Source organism: Eublepharis macularius, chromosome 18 (assembly GCF_028583425.1).
Source record: "Eublepharis macularius isolate TG4126 chromosome 18, MPM_Emac_v1.0, whole genome shotgun sequence".
NCBI classification, from domain to species: Eukaryota; Metazoa; Chordata; class Lepidosauria; order Squamata; family Eublepharidae; genus Eublepharis; species Eublepharis macularius.
In genome coordinates, this window is record NC_072807.1 from 17,408,877 (window position 1) to 17,427,272 (window position 18,396).

Genomic DNA, 18,396 nt, shown 5'->3' on the forward strand with positions numbered 1-18,396 from the left:
TGTCCCGATAATAGTCATTTCTGTCTATATTCTTGTAAATCCTAATTCTAATTTTGCAGCAGCGGAGTGGTTACATTCAAAACAAAATGCATCCCCGGGGATCTCCAGTCCTCTGTGGCATAGAATGGACATGAAAACAGCTTCCTTTCCCCTCCTCCCCCATACTGCTGCAAACACATATCCCCTGTTGAGAAACCAAACACCAAATGCTGCAGTGCAGCTAGAACATTTCGGTAGTGTGGTGCGATATATAGCACACAGAGGAGACCTTTTATAGTCAGGAGGTTGAGAGCGAGAGGATTTTTTCAGCATTGCTGTAGGTTACAGAGCAGGCTTGTGTACACCCCTTGACCAGATTCCAAATTACTTGAAAAATTCCTGGGTGTGGAAACCCTGGCATATGAAAGCGGAGTCCCTTGGAGTTATGTGGAAAGGGCAGCTTGCATGAAGGAGGGTGTGCTTTCCCCTCCTGTAATCTGCATTCTGCATTCTTCTGTTTGACTGTGCAAAGAAAATAAATAACGAAACGGAAGCAAAGCAGATAAATAATGTAATTTCTCTGCCATGGAGTTTTGCTGGGCGGTGTGTCTTTTTCCTAGGTTAAGAGAGCAGAGTTGCAACAACTATTCATTTATTTATTGTGCCATTAAAGGCTTTTTGGCTATGGTATGGATAAAAGTCTGGTCTCTTTTCCTTTTCATGTCTCATTTACTTAAAAGATTTCCTCCTTGGGAACCATGATTCTGGGTCCATGAGCAGCTGGTACTGGTATCACACTGCTGCTGGAAGTGCTATCAGATAGGTCTGGGTGTACCACCATGAGTAGAAATCAGTAAGGAGTAAAGCTGTGGGCAATACTTGCACAGACACAAAATAACCCCCTTTGAAGCTATCCAGGGGATAACATCAGCTGTGAACTGCTCCACAGGGGGAAAAATGTAAATGCAAGAGCACCTTAGATTCCTCTTCAGAAATATTATGAACAATAGCAAGAAGGAACCAAATATTAGTTTCCTGAAGTGTTGACTGTTCTTTCTAGGGCTTTTTTCTGGGAAAAGAGGTGGTGGAACTCAGTGGGTTGCCAGCACAGGGGGCAACTCTTGGTGGGAGGTGGTGCCCCTAGTACCACATGCACACATGCAAAGTGCGCGCACGTTCCCGGGACCAATGATGTTACTTTGGGTCAGCTGGAACAAGGGGGGAGTTTTTAAAAGTTTAAATGCCCTCAGCGAAAATGATCACATGGCTGGTGGCCCCACCCCCTGATCTCCAGACAGAGGGGAGTTGAGATTGCCCCGCGCTGCTGGAGCGGCGCCGAGGGCAATCTCAACTCCCCTCTGTCTGGAGATCAGGGGGCGGGGCCACCAGCCATGTGACCATTTTCAAGAGGCTCCGGAACTCCATTCCACTGCGTTCCAGCTGAAAAAAAGCCCTGGTTCTGTCCAAATATGGTTGTCTGGAAAGCAATTTTGACACTGCTGTTGCTTTGGCTTCCTCTGCTGACAGGATCACCACAAAAGATACTATTTCCTTGAGTTTCTCCCATGTGCCTAAAGTTGCAAAATACTATAAACAGTACCCTAGCTCTGTAAAGAAGATAAGTTTCTGGAGGCAAGTTACTGCTCAGAGCTCACCCGCCTACCTCCTGGCCCAAGTTTTACAGAACTCATGATCAGATGGAATGATAAAAGTTGAGATATAGCAAAGTCCACATTCAGAGAACAAGCTGCAGCCTGCAGGTGACCTGATTGAGATTTTTTTTTTTGCTCTAACCTTTGTCCAATGTAGTCTTTAGTCAGAGTTCAGAAACAAACAAGGTATAGAGGCCAATGCTTTCCCCAGTGTTGCCTCCTATTTCTTCTGTTTAGAGGTTTGCTGCCTCTGCATATGGAGATTCCCATTGATATCCATGGCTAGTGTAGCCATTGATGGATGGACCTATCTATGTTGTGATTTGTGGGAGTTTGGTATGATAATGTGGATTTCACTGCTTGGTGACAGTACGCTTTAGAAGAATACAGCATTTCTTTGTGTTCTGCTAGGGTTCCAGAATTTTTATCTGTGATAGCACAGCACTCAATCATATGTGTGTTTCATGATGTCTCATGCACCTTCAAGATAGCTTGGCTTCTCTTTCTGTTCTAGCTTTGCATCCTGTAATGGTTTCATCATAGGGCTGCCAGCCTCCAGGTGGTGGCTGGAGATCTCCCAGAATTACAACTGATCTTCAGGCCACAGAGATCAGTTCCCCTGGAGAAAATGGCTGCTTTGGAGGGTAGACTCTATGGAATTATACCCCACTGAGCCCCCTCCCCTCCCCAAACTCCGCTCTTTCCAGGCTCCACCCCCAAAGTCTCCAGGATTTTCCAAACCTGAACCTGGCAACCCTATTTCAACAGGCTGAGATCATGATGATTATAAAACTATGGCTTGGTGTTTCTATTAATGGCTGTAGATGGTGGCAATTTTTCAATCGAATGACTGCTCCAGTCGAAGTAGGCTTACAAAACGATAAACTACTGTGAACTGTTACTGGACAACCTAAGTGTGCCAACTGGCTCCATCTAGCTAGGCCATGTCTGTGGCATCTATGGTATGGTACTAGTTTGAGCAGAGGATAGTGGAAAGCAAAGGGATTTCTGTGGCATTTTTGTGCAGTACAATATGGCTGTTCCACTGAAGATGGCATGCTACATTTGTGGCCGTGGTTGAGGTGGAACAATGAGGAATACATGTGGTCGATCAAGATGTCACACACTGGTTATAGTGAAATATGGAGTCATGGGTTATGCACTGACTGTGAAGAACACTTCAGTCTAAAATCATAGGTTATGAACATGGAAGGATTTCTGTGATACTTTTCTGTACCAGAGAAGATGGCTTTGATGCTGAAGGTTACATGTGGTATGTGGTATGTTTGTGGCTGTCGCTCACGTGGCATAAACAGAAGTTCATAGGGCAAAATATGGAGTCACTGCTTATATGGTGACTTCTGTGAAGATGTCAGGACCTGCCCTGACAGAAGAGTTGACATCTTAAGCTGTAGATTATGAAGGTGAACGAAAGGGTTTCAGTGGTGCTTTTCCTGAAAAGAGAAGGCTGATCAACTGAGAGCCAAACACCACCTTTGTGGCCATGGTTGAGGGGAAACAATTAGGAGCATATGTTCAGCACTGGGTGTGGAAGAGTCATTGGTTATGTTATGTGCTGAATTATGTGGGGGGAAATTGTTTAAAAACAGTAGACTGTGAAGCTGTTTATGTGGTACTTTTTCCGGGGTAGCTGGTAGGTGTGAGGGAAGAAGATCCACATGTTTGATGTGGTGAACTGTGGAGGTTGTGGGGTGACTTCTGTTAAGCTGGTTGTTTAAACAGGTGATGCCACACTTGGATTAGGGTAACAGGTAGGGCGCAGTTGGAGGGGCCCTGAATGTATCATCCCGCGCAGCGAGCGAGCCAAGCGCCTCCGACCAATCAGAAAAGCCGATTTCCCTCCCCTCCCATCTCTCTCTCTCTCTTTCACAAACACGAGCGCGCGCGCGCACGCTCACTAACACAGACTGGGCGCGAGAGAGCGCGCCTTTCGTCATCGCAGGGAAAGCAAGAGGAGGAAGGCTCACGAGAGCGCGCGCAGCCAATCAGAAGAGGCAGCTGCGGCTCGCGCTAGCCAGCTGTTTTAAGAACAGGTCATTTATTTTTTTAATTCAGCACTGACCGTTGAGGTGCGGATGAAAACGCGAGGGGGGGGGGAGGGTAAAAATAACAACCAGAGAGGAAGACGGAGAACCAATACCAAGCCGTAGCTGCCTGACAGAAGAAAGCCAAAGTGGCCAATGGGGTGGAAGAGAAAGACAAACCAATAGGGAAGAGCGGCGGACGCATGCGTATGTGGAAAGACACGCAGGCGCGCGCGCTGCGGCGGGGAGCTGGAAGGGAGGCGCGCGAGCGAGCGTGCAGGCCGCGCCCTTTTTATTTTTCGCTCCTTCCCTCTCCCCCCTCCCTCCCCGCTGCAGCAGCCACTGAGGGCGGCCATTTTGTGCTGCTGGGTAGGGGCGCGGATGGGGGAGGGGAGGAGAGGAAGGCTTCGCTCAGAGACGGAGGAGACGGGCAGAGGCTTCCCTTCCCTCACACACACACACGGCGCAAGATGGCCGGGGAGGCAGCAGCTTGCCGCCCGTGCTCCTCACTCGAGCGCTTCTCCCGCTCTCCTCCGCCGCCGCCTCGCAGAGAACCCTGCTCGGCCTGGGGGTGGCCGCCGGCTGAGGGGCTCCAGCCGGGCCCAGGGTTCCAAGGGGGGGTCTCTTATCCGCCTCAGAAAGAGACGCAGCCCCCCCAAAAATGCGCCCGGGCTGGCTCGGCTCCGTCCCCGCCGCCCCGCGCCTTTCCCGGGGCGGCCGAGGGCAGCAGGGCTCGGCGCGCCCAGCTTCCCCCGTTCTGCTTCTCCGCTTAGGATGGTGAGTATCTCTCCCGTCCCTTTCGTCCTCCATGTTCTCTCCTTCTCTCCCCACCCCCGCCATTGTCTCTTTGTCCTTGAGGAGGAAAACAAGATGTCCTTGCAGCCGCCTGGGAAAGGAGAAAAGGGAGGTTGGGCGGGAAATGCCTAAGTCCCTCCGACGGCTTTCCTTTTTTTATTTTCCAGAGGAAAAAAATTAAATCGCCTCGTCTTCTTTTTCCATCGTGGGGGTGCGTGGAAAGCCTGGATTCGAATTTGGGCTGCGTGTCGAACTTCAGGGTGTGTTTGGGGAGGGGGGGGGTGACCGTGAAGAGGGAGTCTGACATTCAAGGTGGGAGAAAGAAGGAGCCCCCCACTTCTGTGTTATTCCTTATATTTTTACCAGGGAAGAAGGCAGAGAACCCCCCCCCCCACCAACGCGCAGTGGTTTCCCAATTCGAATGGGGGGGCGCAAGCTGAAAATCAGACCCGATTCTGAGTGGCAGATGGAGAGGGGGGAAATGCGCAGGGTTGCTCACTCCCTTTTATGCCATGGGACTTTAAGGTTTTGTCGAAGCCTGGGGGGCTGCTAATTCGAATTTGAGGGGTGGCAGTTAGGGGTTTGCAAAAGAGCAGGACCTGATATCAAGCTTGGAGGTGGCAGTAAGTCTGTTTCTTATCTCTCCCCCCCCCCATCCTTCTACCTGGTGATTTTGAAGGGGATGTTAAAACTCTCCCCTCCGTCGAATTGGATCCCCAATATGCAGGGGGTGGGGGTGCTAAGGAATGACTCCTGGTGTAGGAGGTGAGCGCAATGTTGAAGGAGATTGATGTGAAGCTCCAGCCGCCATTGGAACTGCAGAGTTTTTCTTCTTCCATTTCACTGTCTTTTTCAGCACAGATGGGTGGGAGTTTGACACCCCCATTAGTAAGGATATTTCTCTCCCAATGGAGACCCAAAGATGTGTGTGTATGAGGATTCTATAAACATCTTATTATATTGGATTCTCAGTGTCTGGCATCGTGGAAGACAGGTTTTTTTTTAAAAAATCTAATGCAGTATTTCTGTGAGGCAAGACCAGGTGCAGGAAATTGGGGCAGAACCCCCCTCTTAAAATCTTTCATGAAGGAAAATGAAAGGTACATGGATTCTTTATGTCTGTCAGAGTCCTCAATACTTTAAAAGGGTGGTGGTTTTTCCTTGCAGCTGAAAGGGGGAAACAACCATGTCTACTTTTTGTAAGAACAAAAGACGCCATGTCAGTCTCTTGTCTCTCTCAGATATAAAAACTTGTCTTTTTGTATGTGGGGTGTCGTCTTTTAACTCCTTCTAAACTAGTGATAGGGAAGAATGCTACATAAAAAAACGCTTACTTTGATAGAGCATTTTTAAAAAAACAACAAAGGAATCTCTAAAGACTGATTTTTTATGAGTGCATTTCAATCAGAAAATGGGAATAATGTGGCGTGTTTGAGGCTTGAGGTATTGTGATGTTCTTTAAATGCATAAATGTTTTGTTTATTCCAGTTGTACAATTGAATGCACTTTTATGTTAGAACTGGAATCCATCATGAGTAAATGAAGTTTAATAGAATGAACTACACTGAGTTAAATAGAGGAACTAGCAGAGGGCATTTTTAAGTGTCTCTATCTTTCATATGCACGAAATGACTTTTTTGTCATGATGTAAATTTGATATTCGCACTTCTAAAAACTCCTTGAATTTGTAAGTAAGCTTGAAATGGAATCTTTGGTACTTTCCTTTTCATTGGTTTGTTGAAGTCAGCAATTTCAGGTTCTAAGTAGTCTTCAGATGCCCAGACTTTGGAAGCTAGGTCTTTAACTGGCATTTCTGAGTGGAAGATATAGTCATATTTGTCCTGTGCTCGATTGAACAAATTGGTCCAAGTCCTAAAATTTTCATTTTCTTAATAGGGTTAATATTTATAGTGTCTCGAACCTTGAGTAACATCAGGAGTTTACTGTTGAAGAAAGTTCTAGCATAGAAATGGCTCCTGCTATATTTTTAGCACATTAGCAAACTTGTTTTTAAAAGGCTTTGAAGCTTATTGGTGCTGTAATCAGTTGAACCCAACAACTGTCTTGAAGTAATCACCACTTCATAAGTGTTTGTTTTAAAGACCATTGTCATTGTTGACAGTTTGAACCTTAAAATGTTTGAGTATGGATTATGATTTATTCTTAAACAAGTGGAAATATCAACTGGGCTTAAGCTTGTTGAGAGTAAAGTTAATTGGCCAACTTGTATTCTAGTGCAAGAAAATAGAGCTGAAATCACGGTAGAACTACGTTCTGGTATTCTGTAGCATGCTCTGATACTGGTTTTGGATTTTATATTCATAGTGTGTTAACTATGTAGTATTTTCTCTAATGACACTGTGAAATTGCACTGATCAAAAAAGCTTATTGTGTTTTGCTGGAAACAACGTATTAAAAATTGCTTAATTTAGAAATATAGTCAGCATTGTCTTAACTTTACCTATGTGTTGTTAAAATATACCATGTACTTTATAAACGTGGAACAAAAATATATATTTATCTAAATTAATTTTCTTTTTTTAGATATTCACTGGATGTTTATCCCTGCGATAACTGGTGGCTGTCAGATGAACTATAGATCTGTTTTTGATAGGTGAGAACGGTTTCGAACTTATGTTAGTGTCTTGTCTGTTTCTAGTGTATGGCTTACTTGTCATCCATTATACAGTTTTCCAAAATAAGAGGGAAACTTCCTCCTGTTCAAACTAAATGAAAGCTAAATTAATGATAATTAATTTATTTCTAATTGAATTAGAGCAGCAGATGTTCAAAATTACTATTTTAAGAAAACTAATACCCTCCTTAAAACGTAGTAGTTTGGGAACATATTTCTATATTTAGTGGCTTGCAATGGAAGTCTAAGTAGTGGACTTAGATGGGTGCAAATCTGGTTAGGAAGGGTTACAGTGTCAGGCAGCAATCCTGAACTTGTTTCCTTAAATAAGCCATTACTTCCAGATAAATGTTCAGGATCAGAATGTAAGCTGAAAATGAATATTCATGTGTTGTGGTTAAAAAGAATCTCATGCAAAGAAATAAAGGGCCAGGCAGACTTAAATATGTAGTGTAACTCCTTAGAAAGTTAAATCATATTTGCTTAAATGTCTAGCAGTGTAATTTGATGTGTCCATAGCTTTGTAAATAGCAAGTATTTTGCTTCAAATCTAACTGAAGTGTTCTGTATTCTTTGGATTTAGATATTATTCAGTAATTTATAACTGATATTAAACTGAATTGTAGCTCAAAATTGCAATTAAGATCTTTTTATCTTAAGTGAAATATATTCTTTGAAACAAACTTTTCTCTTTAAAGATTGCCTTGGGTTCTGCTAACTGGGCTTTCCATATGGCGCTAGAAGATGAAATGCTGTATTCTGTACGTTGTTTCAGGTATGTTTTCTGCTTGACTCCTTTGGATAATGCAGGTGCTGTTACACTCTTCTTCGTCACAGCCCATAAGTTTTAAATAGAATCTTAGTTTCCATTTCTAATGGCAGAGATCCTATTTCTGGTGCATTTGTCTAAACACTTTGCCAACACTTGAGTCTATGCACTCTTTTAAGTTGAGTAGGAGAGGACCAGTAGAAGTAGAACCAGCTGAACAAAAAGTTCAGCATTTAGTACTTGTTCCCAACCAGACTTCTGTGGATTAGGTCATTATTCTACGTGACAGGGCTTTAAGGAAGGGCAAATGTGGGAGGCTGAAGCTGAGAGACAGTAGCTTGTCTAAGGACACCTCAGCACTCACGTTGCATAGAGGCTCCCAGCTTATACCTTGTATATTAAACAATAGGGCTATCCCCGTTCTCTGTTGGTCATCTTCTGAGATTTTTTTTCTGTTTGCATTATCAGTTTACATATATACACTTGAAGATCATCATGATATACCCCTTTGTTATCTTAACTGCATTCTCAATTGATTCAAGACAGTCATTAATGACTTCTCAGTGTATCATCTTAATGTTATACAGTATGAATATCTTAACTGAAAGGGGTGTACTTCACATGAAACACAGAATTTGGATTCTGTCTTAAATGAATTCAAAGTCAACAAACTTCAGTTTACAGTTCAGTAACTTTGTTAAAACCTTCTGCATTTGACTGAATGAATGATAGCAAAAAGCAGTATTTCTTTGCACAGAAGTAACCTTGCCAGTAGTGTTAGAATTTACCAGTTAGAATTTACCAGTACCTGCTTTTAATACAGTGTTACTTAATGTAACTAAAGTTCATTTGCTGTTCACTTGTATCAAAAACTTTAGTGTACTGTGGATCTTACATACTCTGTGTATGCTTGACAGAATTCATCTAACTTCTGGCATTGTCAAGTAAATGACTTGCAAATACAGTAATTTGTTGAAACTAATGGAAGACACCATTTAATAAAGTGGAGGCTGAGAACGCAGACCCTTTAGTAGAAAACTAGGTTACTACTTCGGGAGCAGTTTTGCCCAGTACATACCTTCAGAACAAAATCGTAAATTTGCTTGCTTAAAAGTACATCTTCAGGTTCACTATAATCCTATGCTGAATTACACCCTCCTATGTCTAAATCAGTGGATTTAGACGGGTGTAATTCAGCATAGGATTGCACTGGTAGTCTTATGTTCTAGTTAGTCTCTTTAGGATTATAGCATGATAGGATATGAGTACTGTAGACTTACTGTTGGAAATTAAAATCAAGCCCTACTAGTGATGTGAGAATGTCAAGGTTTTTCTCCCCTTGCTTTAAAATAGCCAGATCTGCTTTTTTAAAAATGCACCTTGCTTTTCCTGTATTTCTTCTAGTGAGTATTATAGTAGATTTTAGGAAACTACACTGTTGAAGCACAGGAGAGAAATGTTGTATAAGGCTGGATGGATTGGTTCTCTGCTAAGTTAGAATGGAGGAAATCGTAGAAGCTTCAGTGCTTGGACAAATTCCTTTAAAATTTCTGATCGCTGTAGGATTCTAGATTCCTGCGGTATGTAACAAGCTTTTGAAAAACACCTGGACCTAGAAACCATGCCATGGTATAAAGTGCTAATATGTGAAATTAATGGTTAAATAGCACCCAGTATTTGGACCAAGGAGCAAATTTTTAGTTTATAATCATCAAGCATTGCGCTGTGTCAGTGGGATGTTTAGTAATCTATTTGGAATAAAAATGTGTTTGTTTTCTGCACAAAATGCCTTAATTTATCTATTAATCTGGTTTCAGCACCCTGTATTAGTAGTAATACCAATTACTCCAGAATGGTAATGTCAGCATCCTAGTACCTGTAGCCTTCATTTGTGGAAACATTCTGCTTCCATATGAGGCTGAGCATATTAATGAGATTAGCCACTTACTGAGGTTCAAAAATCATACTAAAAGGTATTCAGTGTAGTATGGTACAATCTTTTACCACTTAAATCTCCACAATTAAAACTTTTTGAAATGTGAAATACTTAGCAGAGTTCTAAATACAGTCACTTTAACATGTTTCCTAAAGTTGCAGTTCAGTGTCACCTGGGAGTCTCATGAAAATTAGAGATCTTCCTTCAGGGAGAGCATACTCTGGAATAGGAGTGAATCATGCTTAAGCTTGGTTTGCAACAGGACCCAGCCTGTGTAGCAAGCCCAATGTTGATTTTAGCTTGCTGCTGAATTATACATGAGGTGCAACTTGACAACATACAGAATGTGGAAGTAATAGTTGCGCTAATGTTTGGGTGGCTTTGAGAATTGTGTGGGGGAAAACGGAGTTTTTAATAATACTGTGTTTTATGTTGGACACAGATGCTACTGGCTCAATCACTGGCTGTACATATCCTGTATGTGTCTGTCTAAAACTATATTACCAGACTACGCTGTTTGATATGAGTCACATAAAAAGGAATTGAGGCTAGATCCTAAATACTTAAAATTGTTAACAAGTTTTTTACTGGTTTCCTAATCTACAATTGTATTCAAATTTGGTTATAATGAGTGGTCTATTGGAAGTGAAGTTTGCATTGATGTGTAGACAGTGGTTCACTTTCCTGAGTACACTGTTTTAAGATTAACTTAAATAATTAGAGGGTTAGCTTTCATTCCCGTGCTTAGGAGAAATCATAGAACTGAGACCGTAGCTATGCCAGTTGGCGCTTGATCAGGCTGTCTGGAATTCAGTTTTATGGGCTCCCTTAGCTCTAGACGACTGCAAGCTATTTGATTATAAAAAACAATGTATCTACATTTGCAGTTTTTTATAGAACAAAGCAACATTTATTTTAATAATGTGGTAATTAGAAATGGAACCAGTATAACCGTTAAGGGCATTCACTCTCAGCAATCTTCTGCTTTATTAAAACTGTGTTAATATTCCCACTGATCTTCTTCTAGAAATATTTGGGCTTGATTCTGTCATATGACTTTGTTTTGCTAGTCAGAAATATGTATAACAGAAGATAAGGTTCCAAGTCCATTTAGTTACAAGCTATGATAGCATCTGAGAATTTTGGACTATATTTATTGAATTTATTCTACTCAGATCACAATACAGATGACAACGTCAAATTTAGACTCGAGTCTTGAATGTAACTAAATCAAGGTAGTTGAAAATATGCGCTTGTTTGAGTAAACAAGCATACACAGGGCTATCCTGATGGTGTATTTAAATTGACTTATTGAATAGCATATTTAACTTCTTTCTACAGATAACATCGATGGATTGAATGATATATCTGATACTGACTGGAGCACCGGTAAGTTGCTGTCTTAGTATGTTTGCATGTGACTTCTGTTTCTCTGTAATTGTATCAATTGCAATTTCTTTTATTGAACAGGTCTCCAAAAGGAAAAAAGTTTAAGTCAACACATTTGCTTTTAGTCATTCATTCAGGATAATTTCAGTAGAAATAAATTACACGGCTTTACTTGTATTAAACTACCCCAGGCTGCAGTTAAGAAAATCACTTATGACGTTCTCTGTCCATACACAGTTTAACATGTTAGAGAGAAGGGCTTAGCCTGAACTCTCTTGGTATGCTTAGTTTCATATGTTCTGGAAGCTTTTGTATGGGGAACGTTCAGATATGTAATTTCTTTCCCTTGCAGCCTGGAAGTGGCTTAGTTCACTTGGGTTCTGCTGAACTGTATAAACCAAGAGATTTGTAGCAGTTCAGGTATGTGTTAATTTGACAAGTAGATTATAACCCACTGCCTGCTTAAGAGGAATACTGAAGTTGTTGATGAGATGGCCGTCCAAAATTACTCTGGGTCGAATGGCTAAATTAATAATAACATTCGATTTATGTACCGCCCTTCAGGATGACTTAACATCCACTCAGAGTCGTTTACAAACTTTGCCATTATTATCCCCACAATAAAACACCCTGTGAGGTGGGTGGGGCTGAGAGAGCTAGAAGCTGTGACTGACCCAAGGTCACCCAGCTGGCTTCAAGTGAAGGAGTGAAGAATCAAACCCGGTTCTCCAGATTACAGTCCCGCACTCTTAACCACTACACCAAACTGGCTTCATTATTGGCATAATAAACCAGCATAATATCTTGCAGAACAAGAAGTAGATACTAATACAGTGGTCAAGTTCTGGAAGCCAAGCTAGGTTCATTTAGGAGCCAGGGTTTCATATTTTAATGACTAAATTTTCCACTTATTTCTACCACAACAACACATTCTAACCTCAAGTTCTCATAATTAAAGCTAAGACCATGGTTGTCATCACCTCAGACAAAAAGCTAGCATCTCCCCAGTTTCTCATAATACTGCTTTAAAAAGCTCAAATTAATTGAATATTGGCTCTGGTATAGAAAGCAATTGGTTAAGAAATGAATTCATCTTCTGCCATTGAACAGTGTAAAGTTAAGTTTGTTATATGCAACCATTGACAGGCGCTTCATATGTGTTTATTTTTGTCATATTGCAAAATGTTCTGATGCAAAATGACAAGTAAGCTCTGGCTTGGATTCAGGCTAATCACCCCCCTCCCCCAATTACAGGCCTTATTACACGTTTTTGCCCATGTTGGTCCCATTATCCCAAACATAGCCTTTTTGGTGATCAAAGGGGACACCTTCCTCTCTTTCTTCACCAGTGGAAAAATTAGTTGGATTTAGCCATCTAATTCCACTGAGAATTGTTGAGACACAGTACAATAGAATCATACTTGAGAATACTAGACACTACAGTGACATTTCTAGGTGACATGACGACCAGGTGTCTGGGATTTGTCAAACCCTGTATTAATACTCTGTTTCTTAAGATGTATGGAATCTGAAGTTCTCAGACTATGGTGTACTAGTTATCTCTTTTAAAGAAATGTCTGGAGTACTTTTTGTACCTTTTCTAAATTACAAATGTAGACCTTTCATGGGGACTGGAATGCTAAATTCACTTTAAAAGACTTGGTGATGGGGTAACTAGAAAGGTAGGCATGCTATTAATTTTTATATAAAGTTCATGTTTTTCCCTCTTCTGCCATTTCCTGTGGTCCCAGAGGTTTGTAATTTCAAAAAGATACTGCTGTTCAGGGATACAACAGTTTTCAAATTTTTGAAGGTGTGCCGTTATACAGATATCTATATGGTGCAATAAGAATGAAGTTGTTTGCTTCTTAAAAAGATCAGGCTTCTGCTGGCAGAAGGCAACCAATGCCTGTGTACGATGCCTACTTTAAATAGCATGGCATGGCACTTGTCTCCTACGTCTCCTTCATCCACATGGAAAGATTGCTTCAAAGAGAAGCCTAGTGTTTCCATGCTGCCCCCATCCCAAATGTGGATTACTTTGTTGTGGCTTGGTACAACTAGGCTCACTGGTGTAGTGAGTTGCTCTAAACAAATGGCTTATTGCCTGGTTTGATTTTTAAAATAGTTTCAGCACAGAAAACTGTTGATGATGGCTGTCCTTCTGGCATTCTTTATGACTTCTAAGCTTCTCCTGTGAGGCAAGGCATTTTACTGGAGTTCTTTCCCTCCATCCACGAAGACAGATTATAGACCCCAATTCCAGCATTTAGAACCTTTTCTTGTGAACGTGTCATGTCAGTGTTCAGCATATTACTGTACTCTTAAACATGTTTGAGTGATCCATTGACTTCAGCAAGATTGCTCAGCAGAAGTTACAGGTTCAAGCCATAGAGCTATACTTCACAGTGTAAAATGCTTTCTCTTCGAATGCTCTTACGTTCTGTTACAAAGGCTTTTTAATGTTACCAAATTGTATGCAGAACCATGACATTGATCCAGGAAAAAAAGAACCTTGTGACAACTAAAATAACATCTATTGTGTCACAAGAAATCAGTCAGTTTTTAAAGAGGAGCAACAAGACTTTTGTTCCTGCTGCACCAATATAATACGGTTCTCCCTCTGGAGCTTTTATTCAGATTGGGTTGCTGTGAAAAAAGAATGCCATAATCTAGTAGTAATTTCTCTAGACCAATGGCCTTCAAACTTCCTACCTTCAGAACATCCTTTGTACAGCATATCTGCTGAGGGATCCCTTTTAGCTGCAAAGGATTCTAGTACATGTCCTAGGGTATACCGCTCACATGGAGCACTGGCCAAGCCCATGGGATCTCATAATTGCCCATATGAATTGAAAGCATGTCATAGAACATGTCTTATGCTTGTCTGTGACTGGAAGCATTAACTCTAGAAAGCTGCCTTTGAGGGAAACTTTTCTGTGGTTAAGTGCTCTTAAGAAGAACTCAGCTTCTAAAAACCCCAGGGTTTTCTACAGCCCCATTTGAAAATACACTTCTAATTATTTAATTAAATAAATTTATTCCTTTATTCATATAAAATGTTTCTGTGCCATTTCTTCAGAGTTCTGTGCAGGCTGTCCTTATTCTTTGTTGTTCTCTCTTTAACTGTTCTTTACTTTGTGTTTTCATGAGCCTGCATTTAACAGTACAAAAACTGTATATGCATCTCTTTTTGGGACTTACTGTGTGTGCTGTTTTTTTAGCCCTCTCCTATTTAAGTCAACCTGAAAGTTATTTTGCAGAATCCATGGTTTTTAAGCTGTAGATGATAATATCCAATTATTAATTACTGTGGCATTAATATCAATGACAGGAATTGAATCTGAACCTTGAATTTCCCTCAAAGAAAATTGCAAATATTTCATAAGGTGCTAATTTAGAGCCCTCAGCCTTTTAATAGAGATCAAAGAACTGGGGTTAAATTGTGGTTTATTGGGGAAAACCAAATATACTACTTAGCTTCCTGATAGTGCGATCACCTGCAGTTTTTCTCAGACATAAGTTAAAATGCTGCTCAGTATAGCTCCCATCCTTTGCTTTCAATTCATCGTATAGTCCACTGTTAAGTGAACCTCAGTTGAAGATTTTTTTTCTACGTAACGTTCTTTTGAGAGAAAAGTACTAAATAAATAATTAAATCTGGGACAAATGTATAAAATCTGAGTACCCAAAAATTTCTGAAACAAGCTTCCCTCTGTTCTGTACCCATGGGGATAAGTAAAAATGAAAAAGCTCTTCGAGTCTCTGAAGTATTTACTCCTTTGCTACTTGCTGTTGGACCAGTTGAGCCACAGCAAGGTCTCTGAAAAGAGCCTCTATCAGTTTCTGTTCTAAAGATGGATCTTTATTATGCATTTTTCTTCTGTAGAATTCCTTTTGATATTTCCATGTTGGACATCTGACTGCTAATCTGCCTATTCCCACCTAAAGTGATGACATATGTTCAGTGCTTAATTGTATTTATGTAGGAATCTTAAATTTGATAATTCTGGTTGTTAATGGCTTCTGATACTGTCCTGTGCATACAATCATTTTGCTATACTTCAAGTAAGAAGAAGAATGGAGTACAGCTATTTTTTGCTTTGAGATCTTAGTGGTATTTGCTTTAGAAGACCATGTAAGGACTCTTTAATAGATCAGAAGAAAGTTCAAGTTTAAATAGGTCAAACAGTCCCGAATCTGATCTTTGATCATTAGCTACAACAACATAAATTTAAGTTTGTTTGGGTTTTTTTTACTAAACCAGTTACTGTTTAGACTTTGGAAATGGCAAATAGAAGTAGACTTTCAAAACAACTGCAAAAAAATTTGGGTTGCCTTTCAAGTCTACTGAATAGTCTTTCCTTATCTTTCTTGACCAGTTATGGTAACCACCAATCAGTGAATGTAATTTTGCTGGATGACAGGAGGACCTGATTAGTGATTTATGATTGGCTGGATTTGTTTTCCTGTTAGTAAAGTGACTGCTATGAAATAATGGGAGGACTTCTAAGCACCCATATAGTATATGGAGAGGGGCATTTGAAATGGATTAAAAAAAAGAGCCTAAAAGCTCTGTGTCTTAGTTTTGAGTTATAACAGAAAAGAGAATCACTGAATGGATAGACTAAATAGCTAGCATAAGAATATTGTATATAGATACTTCCCCTGTAAGCCATTCATAGTCAAGACCCACTTCGTACGTTCTTGCTTTATGGCTATGTTATTGCAGTCCAGTTCTCATTTTGCTAGTTGATGCAACAACATAGTACAACATGTTGTGATAGTTTTCTAAATAGACAGTCAAGGACTGCAATGTTTTATGTTGGGAGTATGCGCAAGAAAGGTGGGCATTAAATACATTAATAAAATAATTAAAATGTTTAGGTACATAGGTAATCACATGGGGCTTCTCCAGCCCTGACATTGTCAACTTTAATCGCTGAGTCCATTGTATCTTGTACCATATTGTGGTGTAGGTTAGCGCCTAGCTGTGTTTGCATGTTGCAAACTGAAGTAACTAACTTACCGACCTTTCCAATTATCCCTCACTGTTTATGGGTTAATAAACCTGTTATAGACCAACCAGCTTTCCAAGGTATGAGCTTTTGAGAGCTCATACCTTGGAAATCTAGTTGGTTTTTAAGATGCTATTGGACCCAGACGTTTCTTTTTGACTGCAGACCAACATGGCTACCCACTTGAACCTAAACCTGTTATGTGGCCTTGTGAGAGGAAGAGTTCATAAATTAGTTCAGATTTGAAGTTTCCTTGATCTTGAGATTTAATGGGGCACAATAGCCTAAGCGCTTCTTTAAAATTCCGTTGTATTGGCAGATCTGCTGAAAATGTCAGAAATCTTTGTTTTCCATGGAGAGCCATATTTGGTGTTGCCTCAGCCATTGCGTGCTCTCACTTAAAATTACAGGCTCACCCATTCAAATTGTTGGGTGCAGTCAAGAACTGTATGGAAGGGAGAAAGCAAATATCAGAGGGGCCAAAAAACCAGAGTTTGATGAAAACATCCATTTGCCTTGGTCTGATTGTCTACATGGAACTGAAACTGAATTAAAGCATTGCTCAGGTAGTGAGACATACATAAAAAATATTGCAAGGGGTACATAAGCATATGCAGTTTCCATGGTTAATGTCTTCCACTATGGATTATGGTGAAATATTGCAGACTACAGTGTCCGCTAATCTGCGAATTTGGATCAAAACAAAGGAAATCCATTTTTCTTTAGATTTTGATGTCAGTGATGCAACCAAAGATTAGACTGAAACAAATTTCATACATATAGCAGTCCCATTTCTGTTAAATTATCTGGGCAGGACCTTTTCTCAGCTTCTCCTTGGGTCTGTCCAGTCTGTAGTGATAACGTTCAATTTTTAATATCCTCTAGCTATACTGTAATGCTTGTTGAAGATGCAGTGTCCATTTTAACATTCTTTGAAATCCCCATTTACATTGCATCTACTTTTTTTGGCTGTGCGGCTAGCCATAGAGTAATGTCTGTATGCGCTGGAGTTTCCCTAAACTGGGCTGTAATTCCTCATTAAGCATTTGGGGAGAGATGTATTACTCTGTTCACCTTATGAAGTTAGTGCCTACTTGATCAGTGTGAAGTAATCACAAGCAAATGAGTTGAAATTTGTTTAATATTTCATTAAGAACATAACTTTGGAGTTTCCTCCTTTGCAGATGTTGAAGGATCTGGCAACAGAGTGTTCATTAATGTCAGTTTATCTGTAAATTGTTATTAAAAGTTTGGGTAAACCTAATCTTTCCTTATCTCTTGAGTGTTAGTTCAAAGTAGACTTTTTGTATCAAAGCCCAAACTCCTCAGTATTCCTTATGGTGATCTTGAAAGATGGTCAATGGATTGGCCATGAATACTCTTCATACTCCTTATTTTGACCTTTCTAATTTATACATTGCTTTAATCTTTTAAAACAAGGTGAATGTGTTCAGATGTGACAATTCAGTATTGGCTGCTTAGTTTAAGGATGAAATTACATATATTCCAACAGCATATTTCTCTTAATTTTTTTTATCAAGAGTCCAGACAAAGGAAGACTCAAAGAAAGACCACGAGTTCCAAATCAAGATGGCAGTTCCACTGATTGAGAGGTTGAGAAAATGAGAACTAATGCATGGTTGCCGAGTATATCCCTCCAAGCCAGGGGCACTTTAGCATGGACTACGCTGTTGTCTAAACCAGAGAAGACTGTGGTTTATGGCCATCTCACAATGACCTTTTTGATTAAATGTTTTGAGCTGTGTATTAATACAACTCATTTGGGATGTGGTGGAAATGGCTCACTGAAATCTGGTACCAGGAATGTGTGCATATATGTTTGGTCCCTGTCTGGTGGCAGAAATGCAATTCAATCTCAAAAGATTTAAATAAAAAGCATTTTTACATTTTTATTCTTGTTTGTCATCTTTCAGGCTGAATAATTATTGATGTATCAATCTCTTCTGTTGATGGTTTTGACGAGAAATGTTTGAGAGGGAATTAGAACTTTAAAATGCTATTTCAAAGGTTTCAGATTGCTCAATGTTCTCCATAGGATTATATTCTTGCTTGGGGTTTTATTTTGTGTCCTCTCTGGTTAGTTGCAAATGTATTTTTTGTGTGTGTCTGTTGGGCTACACGTCTGGTTGACTTAAGACAAAATATTTCCAAATTGAT

General features: G+C 40.3%; 1 long non-coding RNA gene across 12 annotated transcripts in view; it reads left to right on the forward strand.

Moving 5' to 3' along the window:
* Window positions 1–18,131, forward strand: part of LOC129345379 (uncharacterized) — a 39,172-nt gene extending 21,041 nt beyond the window's left edge. For 2 of the 12 annotated variants that reach the window (XR_008598527.1, XR_008598523.1), the window contains 4 exons: window positions 7,016–7,085; window positions 7,805–7,881; window positions 11,153–11,200; window positions 17,760–18,131. This is a non-coding gene — a long non-coding RNA (uncharacterized LOC129345379). The other 10 variants (XR_008598519.1, XR_008598517.1, XR_008598522.1 and 7 more) reach the window with 10 other exon arrangements.
* Window positions 18,132–18,396: the final 265 nt, after the last annotated feature.